Below are 8,434 nucleotides of genomic sequence, written 5' to 3'. Positions count from 1 at the left end.
CGAGGTCTTTCCGGTGATTTCTCGCTTAAACGAGCACTAGCAGGCTCTCGAATAAGCTTCCCGTCATCAATACTACTCGATCGACCAATCTGCTCACTCGATCGAGCAGTTTCTTCATCAATGTCAGTCGATCGAGTACAATTTCCACTCGATCGACCAACTCCACTTTCTGCTTCAGTCGATCGAGTACAATTTCCACTCGATCGACCAACATGTTCTTCCTGTTCACTCGATCGAGTGGAAAAACCACTCGATCGAGGGCTTTCAACTTCAGTTCTACTCGATCGAACACCAGATTTCAGTCGATCGAGCAACTGCTTTGTCGTGAGCCCTTTTTTCTCGACAATACACTGTTCACCATCAGTATTAGCTTCCCTAGGATCTGATTTTGACACTTCCGGTCCCTCATAAGAAAGACCGCTTCTTAATTCTATCAGATTTACCGTCTCATGTGGATTCTTCTCATTTTGAGTTGGTAAATGACCCTGCTTTCTCGAGGATTGATTTGCAGCGAGTTGGGCAACTTGAGTCTCAAGTGCCTTAAATGACGCGTCCTTCTGTTGATCATTCAGCTACAATTGCTTTGAAATGGACTGCAACATAGACTTTAGCTCACCCATTTCACTCACCCCACCGGAAGATGATGCACCATGGTTAGGAGGATTGAAAGAAGGAGGCTTCTAAAAGCCTTGTTGATTCTTGTGTGGAGGAATATACGGCTGCTGCTAATTCGGAGGAGCGGTAGGATTGAGTACATTCTGACTAGTCCACCTCAAATTGGGGTGGACATTTGGCTCGTAATAACTGTTGTTCTGCCTGTAGTGTTGAAAGGCAGCACATGACTCATAGAAATTGGGACAATTATCTGAAACATGCCCCTCTCCTCCACATCTCTTGCAGCTTAAGGGACCGTCTGTAACGGCATTTACATGGTAAATTCCTCCCTTCGAGGCTACTCCCAGCTCATATTTATCAAATCGGGCCGTGAGAGCCTCTAAAGCAGCTACAGAAGGAGATTTGGCACTCCTTCTTTGATTTCCTCTCGAGTTCCCATATTCAGCTTTATGGGTGGCCAAATCATCTATGATCTTCCACCCCTTAGTCTCTCCTAGATTCTCAGCAAACCGGCCATTAGCTGCAGCATCCAAAATAGCCCTCTGATCGTCGTACAACCCATTATAGAACTGATTGCAAAGACTCCACTTCTCGAACCCATGATGCGGAATGGTTCACACCAACTTCTTGAAGCGGACCCATGCCTCGTGAAAGTTCTCGTCAGGCCCTTGTTTAAAGCTCGTGATCTGAGCTCTAATTGCATTAGTCTTCGAAGCAGAGAAGTACTTCTTGTAAAACGCCAAAGCCAACGAATTCCGATCGGTTATCCCATGAGCGATCTGTCCAGATCCCTATACCACTCTCTTGCAAAGATCTCGGAGTGAGAAAATGAACATGGTTTCTTTTATCGATCTTGGGTCACACCGGCTGGTGGGGGTATGGAGCGGCGATGAGTCAATAAAAGTCTCCATGTGCTTAGTCTGTATCTTCATTTGCAGCTCCCCCGAACTGGTTCCTCTCAACCATATTAATATAAGAGGGCTTTGGCTCAAATTTTCTAGCATCGCCTGGTAATTCGAATCCTTTATAAAGATTAGCAGCTGTCGGCTCAGAATGACTAGCTATACTCGCTTCCTCGGCCATAACTGGAAAATCTGGAGAAGTGACTGTTTCAGCTGATGAATTGGAAACTGGAGATGAAGGTGGATCTTCCTCGTAAAGCTCGTTCTCGTGAAAGCTTGACAGAGTACTTAGCTCTTCCTCTGTCGGTAATACCCTTTGTGATCGCCTCAATTCGCGCAGAGATTTCTCAAGCTCAGGATTATAAGGCAATAATTCACCGCCCTGTGACCTGCGCATAAGAGGAAACTACGAACAGGATATAAGAATAGTCTAAGGAACGTATGTCCCTTAAACTGAAAAACAGACTAAAATAAAGACAACAAAAAATTAGAACAATTGCCTCCCCGGCAAGGGCGCCAAAATTTGACACGGCTATCGCAACCCTATCAAAGATAAAACCTAACGGTCTCAACTAAAATGTAGCAGAGGCAGTCGAGTATCGAATCCACAGGGAGGTAATGTAATTAACAGTTGCCTAATTCTAGTCCTAAAGTAACAATTGGGGGTTGTTTGAATTTGGTTCTAAACTACGAAGTTTGAAAGGAAGAGAATTAAAGTAAAGAGCAGTAAAGGCAATAAAATATGATTAAACTATCAAGAAGAGAGGGACATGTCGGGATTTCGGTTCACTACGGTAGTCCAATAACTCAGCTGTAAATGATTCAGACGAACTAATGTGAGACGGATGTGGAAAGGTCCTTTCGGTCCACTTTCTATCCTAAAATACCACTAACTTAACTTTCGTCCTCATTAGGGTAGTCTACTGTTTATAGCAGGCCTATTTAGTCCAATCTTTCTGTAGATACCCGTATCCGTCGATATTGGAATTTATAGAGAACCCGACAAACACCCGATGATGATAGGACACATGTATTCTTTAGTTGTCATTGTCATTATTTGGGTTCGTTTTACGATGTAGAATGGGCGTCGTCGATGAAGTATTTTATTAATTTAAATGATATTTAAATTAATGTTTTTTTAGTGAGTTCATTTTATTATTTTAAATCGTATTTAAATTATGGTTTTTTTTGAGGTGAATTCAATTTATTTTATTTTATTTTGAATTTATTTTCCCAAGTTTATTTTATTGGAAATAAAATAAATATTTGATTTGAAAAATCATTTTATGAGTATATTTGGTTTGAAAAATCATTTATTTTAATGTGTTAATTGATTTGAAAAATCGATTTGAAAATCGAGAAAAACTCGTTTCAACCACGCGTTTTTGAGCTCGATTTTAGCTCAGTTTTTGAGCCCGTTTTCTTTACGAATTGGCGCGAATCTCGAGTACACTAACCAACCTAGACAACTACCCATCCACCCCAGTTCGAACCCCTTATCCATGGCCCAAAATCCCGTCCCAAACACCCCCCAAACAGCCCGCACAAAGCATGAGCAGCCCCCTGTTTTGCAGCTCAATCCCGAGCCCAAAACCCGCTCCAAACACTACCAAAACCCGTGCCCATTAACCCTAACCCATACCCTAATATCCTAACCATATTACCTTACCTTAACCCTCAAGAAAACCCCCCATACGAACCCTAGAAAGCCCCCCAAAAGCTGCTGGACAGCAGCTATGCTCAACAGGCCCGACTGCCTCCTCCTCCCTTTTACCCTACTTTAACTCCTTATAAATACCCACCCTTCACCATACATTCATTCCTCTAAGTTCTCCATACATCCTACCATCACCCACAAGCTTTAAACCTCAGAAACAAACCCTAATTGCCTCCCAAAAACCCTCCACAAAACCGACATACAAACTGAAACTGTTTGTGTGTCCTCCTCGAAAAACAATTCGTTCCTCCCTCAAACCTCCATCAAAACTCGATTTTCTTGTTCCTAATTAACCACATAACATCCATCTACACATTAGACAAAGATTTCCGAGCCAAATTGCCCTTGAGAGTACACGAAATCCCTCGAAAAACAGAGTGTTATACACTCTGTTTTCGCGGTTTGTTCTTGTCTGTCCAGTTCTGTTTGTGCTCGTTTTTCGTGCCCAATAACCCAAAACGAGCAGGGGTTGCTTTAAGATCCCTGTTCTCCTCTCTTTCTAGTTTTCAAAACATCTTTTAAATCGAATTTTCGTCGTGAAACGAGGGAGATATCATCGTTTGAAAGTTGCTGTCCAGATTTGTCAAAAAACGCGTGTTGCTTTATTTCTTCGTCGACGACGGCCTCTCGAGATAAAATCTACCATCGATTACGACCCAAAACGGTGTCAACGATACATGTAGGTTGAGGGTGCATCTAATCCTCTTCTTTCTCCTTTTTTATTTCGTTTTTTATGCTTGTTCTTTCATAGTTTGTTTTATTCGTTCATCGTTTTTTGCTTATCGTTTGTTTAATTAACTATGAAACTAGTTTAGTCCGAGTATGAGTTAAAGTACCACCATGAACACCCGCGTTGACTTGAGATGGGAAAAGAAACCGCTACATCAGTCGGTCGTACACCCCCGTCTCATTTACATATCCTCGTGTTCAAGGTAGGGCATAAATAAAACGAATTTCTAACTTCGCTCCTCGTTTTTGACCCTTTGTTTGTCTCGGCCAATTCGACCCACCTTAGGACCCGTTGCATGTTAGTATGACTTCTGATTGTTAACATATAACTTATTTAGATGACATTAGATCAATTTAATAACCTAATTAGACACGATAGGTGGCTTCGACATAAGCTTTAAAATCAACTAACAATTCTGTAATTCAATCGAATGCATCTCTCTTTCACATAATTTCTCGCTAGTATGAGAGTGCGTGATTAGAACCTTCTTATTGACACTCGATGAGTTAAATTAATTAGCGAATTTGACCTAACTTGACCCCTTTTAGGCCGTGTAGAATGCCCCTTTGCGCGACATCATCTCAACCGATCAACGTCGTTTTCAAATTGTTTTCTAATTTGTTTCGAGTTCGTTTCGCAATCATTTGATCTAACTAATGAACCTGACCTAGGACCTAGGGTAGCCGTGTTTGGTTTGGCCGTGATTTGGCCGTGTCTTTTGGTCCTTCTGGTTTCGTCCGTTTTATGAATCGCTTGTTCTTTATCGCTTTATAACTTGTAATTTATCGTTTGTTCATCGAGTTGTAATTTTCAAGTTAGTTTCCCTTTATCGAGTCAAAACCTCTTTCAAAAACCTTAGTTTTGTTTGGTTAGATGGTTGTGTCCCAATGCATGTAAGAGCGTAGTAAATCGCATGTTGTTTAAAGCAACATGGCCCGGTTTATGCTAATGCATGCTTTGGTGCGTAGCCCTATGTCTAATTCGATGAGATTAAGTGAAAGCACACATCACGAAGAGTGACCCAAGGCCGTGAGTCATGTAAGCCATGGGCCACCCCTCTTGTGCACGGTTTCCTAGGCCGATTGGCCGTGTAATGTGTCGTGTACGGTTTTGTATGTAGCAATTGTATTTAGATCGAGTTGTATCTTTAATTTATTGTTGTGTCGGCATGAAATGCCTGGTTTGTAATAGGTAGATCCCAACGGCTCCCCCATTCCTCCTTAAGCCTTGTTTGCTTTGTTTTGTATGTTGTTAGATTAATCAACCCACATGCTAAATTGTTGTCACATGTTAGGGTTTAAAACGATGTTTGCATATCATATATCGTAGTAGCTATGACCTTGTTTGAAATCCATACTTGACTTAGTAGAGGCCGTTATTGACGGGCGGGGTTGGGTGTCCTTATGGGCTTCCCAACACGTACCCTCACCCCTTACTCAAGATCTATGGTTTGTGGATCCGTCTAAATACCATTGGATTACGAGAGTCATTCAAATCGAGTGATATAGGGTACAAGTCTTTATCTTTAATCACTCGTAGTCGATTGGCTTTATGCTTTTCGATGAAAGGTGTAAAGTTGACTTGAACGGTTCCAAGTTCCCAAAAAACTTGGTGGCGACTCTAATTGGTCTTAATTCGATTCGAAAGAACCTCGAGTCGATTATGCCTAGTATGGATCCCGCGGACGCAGCCTTCCGAGGGCCTTGTCCACATTTGGCGACTCCGGGGAAAAGAGGACTAGTTACACTTTGTTTCTAGGGTCTTTTCCTCCGAGGTGAAACTTGAAAAGAAAGTGTCGGAAAGTAAAACATTACTCATAGTGCTACGATTCATGCATAAACCCTTAAGGACTTGCCCGGGCCATCCCAGCGTTTCTTCGTGATGCGTGGGGGCGACGTCCCACTATGCTAGGAAGCTGCACATTGCTCGCTTCCACTTCACCTCGCGTGGTTCTTGATGGTGGGGACGATCTTCTAGGTACTCTACCTTAAGACACCTTGCTCTATAAGACCGCAAAAGGATGGAGGGCATAGACCTTCTTGTAGAAGACTTGCCGAGACTTAGAGATGTCTAGGAGCATACATCCTTGTAACATGAGAATGACAATGTGCAAATTGTTTTCCCGAGTCTTTTCGAAATTTTCCATGTCCTTTTCAAAACCGAACTTTTGAACAACTTACTTTCAAAATAGCATGGTTTTAAAAACGCGGAATGCTGCCCAAATAGGACTAGAATTTTCGGCCCAAAATGAGCTTTTATAGCCGGCATGCTGCCCATTTCAAATCTCATTTTCAAATCAATCCTTCGTTTTTCAAAATCAATCCAAAATGCCTCTCGAACCTCAACCAAGCATGAAATGCGTCAAGTCGTGTCCGGGTCATGGCCGTGTTAGGCCGGGTGTGTTTCGTTCTAAGAGTCTAGAACACGACCCTGTTGGGTCACCCAAGCTCACCTCTTGGGCTTTGAGTCATGTTGGTCGACCATTTGGTCTAGGATAGTACACAGACACGTCCAAGCTAGGCCCTTTAGGACGTTTCACCCGAACCTAAGGACTATGTTGGTCCAATCACGGGTTTAGTCACACCGAGTCCGGTTTAGAATCGTGCTATGACAGTTTGAGTCATGTCATTTTGCCGAGTCTAAAATGAACCAAGGTCTAAATCCAACCGTGAGTCGAACCTTTGGTTAGTCAGTCTCAAGTCGAGTCTTTGTTTGAGTCAAGTTGGTGTCGTGTCCTTAAGTGTGCAGGGCCTCTTACATTTGAATATTGACTCAGTACGGGGTTTTCTTGTAGAAAGGCCGCCGAAAACCCGACGTCAAGCAATGGAAGATGCTGTTAACAAGCTCACTGAGGCCGTGAACCTCATGATGACCCGAATGGATGCAATCGAATCTAAGCTGGGTGAAGATTCCCCTCTATCTACCCCACCTCTAACTGATCTAGAGAAACGGTTCAAGTTCATTGAAGACCGTCTGAAACTCTCCCAGGGGAAGAACATCCACTATGAGAATGCTAGGGCTTATGCCCCAGTTCAGGATAAGTTGCCCACGAACATGGTACTCACTGACATCCCAAAGTTCAAGGGCACCGAAGATCCAGTCCACCATGTTAAGGCCTATAAAGGGTACTTAGCACTGAAGGGAGTACCTGCTGACATGCTCTCTGAAATTTTTGCCCGATCTCTGGATGAACACCCGAAGGCGTGGTTCTATAATCTTGACCTTAAGAACTTCCCCACTTTCGAAGATATTACGGTGGAGTTCTGCAAGCACTATGCTGACAATGTTGAGATTCAAACCAACATAAGAACATTGGAGGTTATGACACAAAAAGAAAAAGAAGGCTTTACTGAATTCCTTGCAAGATGGCGCGCTGAAAGCGTGAAATTAGCCAAGAAGACTGATGAAGTTGAAATGGTAGATAAGTTCGTAAAGAATCTACGACCTGTTTACCGCAATGCTCTGAAATACCAGAATTTTGGCTCTTTCAAAGAATTGATAAGAATCGGGATAAAGGTAGAAGATGATGTCATAAAGGCTGAGGCTGAAAAGCCGAAAGGGTACCAAGGGGCCTCATCGTCTAAGGGCAAGGCCCCAGCAACGGCCTATATTGATGAAGCCATCAATCTCTTAGAAGGGAAATCGAAGAAGTCGCAGCGCCAAACACCTAGGGCATTCACCGATATCGGATGCACTTATACATACGCTCTCCAAAGGCTCATAGCCCAAGGAAAGCTGAAGCCTATTGGTCCAACTCCGGACCCTCCCGCTGATCAACAAGGTAAATAGTATAAATCAAATGCCTACTTTGCCTTTCACCAAGGGAAAGGCCATGATACTGAAAGGTGCTATCGACTGAAGCACGAAATCCAAGACATGATTGAGAATGGAACACTCCCGATCCCAACTGTTAAACCCAATAACATCACCAATCCATTTGGCGATCACACTAACTTTGTTTCTGTCGAAGGCAATGTCGATTATTCCCATCTTATCCGCCCATGTCACTTGAAAGGGGTGTTTATCGGGAAAATATTTGTGGATTGCTTTGAATTCTTGCCAAACCCGAAGAATGAAATTCATGATGGGAGTCTTGCTATAGAATGTTCTCCTCTCATTAACGAAGTTAATAAAGGACAATTCGATTCACCAACCTTCATCACTGGCGTAGATCCTCAGAGGACTACCTCGGGATGGAGGCCGACCATCAAAGGGATCAAGGACAAGAGCCGAGCATCTAAGCTGACAGCTGAACAAGAGAAAGCTCAAGACCAGATTTGAAAATTATGAGTCGGGATATGTTTTCTTATCTTAGTCGAGTCGAGTCTAGGACTTTCTTTTCTTGAAGTTGAGTCGTTTGTCCCGCGATGACCTAGGGTGTGTCCTAGGAATCGTTCCTTTGAGTCTATTAAGCAATTGCCTTTCCAATAAAAAGTTGCAGTTTCGTTTCCAAATATGTCTTGTTTCCAA

Source organism: Silene latifolia, chromosome 9, assembly GCF_048544455.1.
Source record: "Silene latifolia isolate original U9 population chromosome 9, ASM4854445v1, whole genome shotgun sequence".
Taxonomy (NCBI): Eukaryota; Viridiplantae; Streptophyta; class Magnoliopsida; order Caryophyllales; family Caryophyllaceae; genus Silene; species Silene latifolia.
This window is presented reverse-complemented; position numbering follows the sequence as displayed.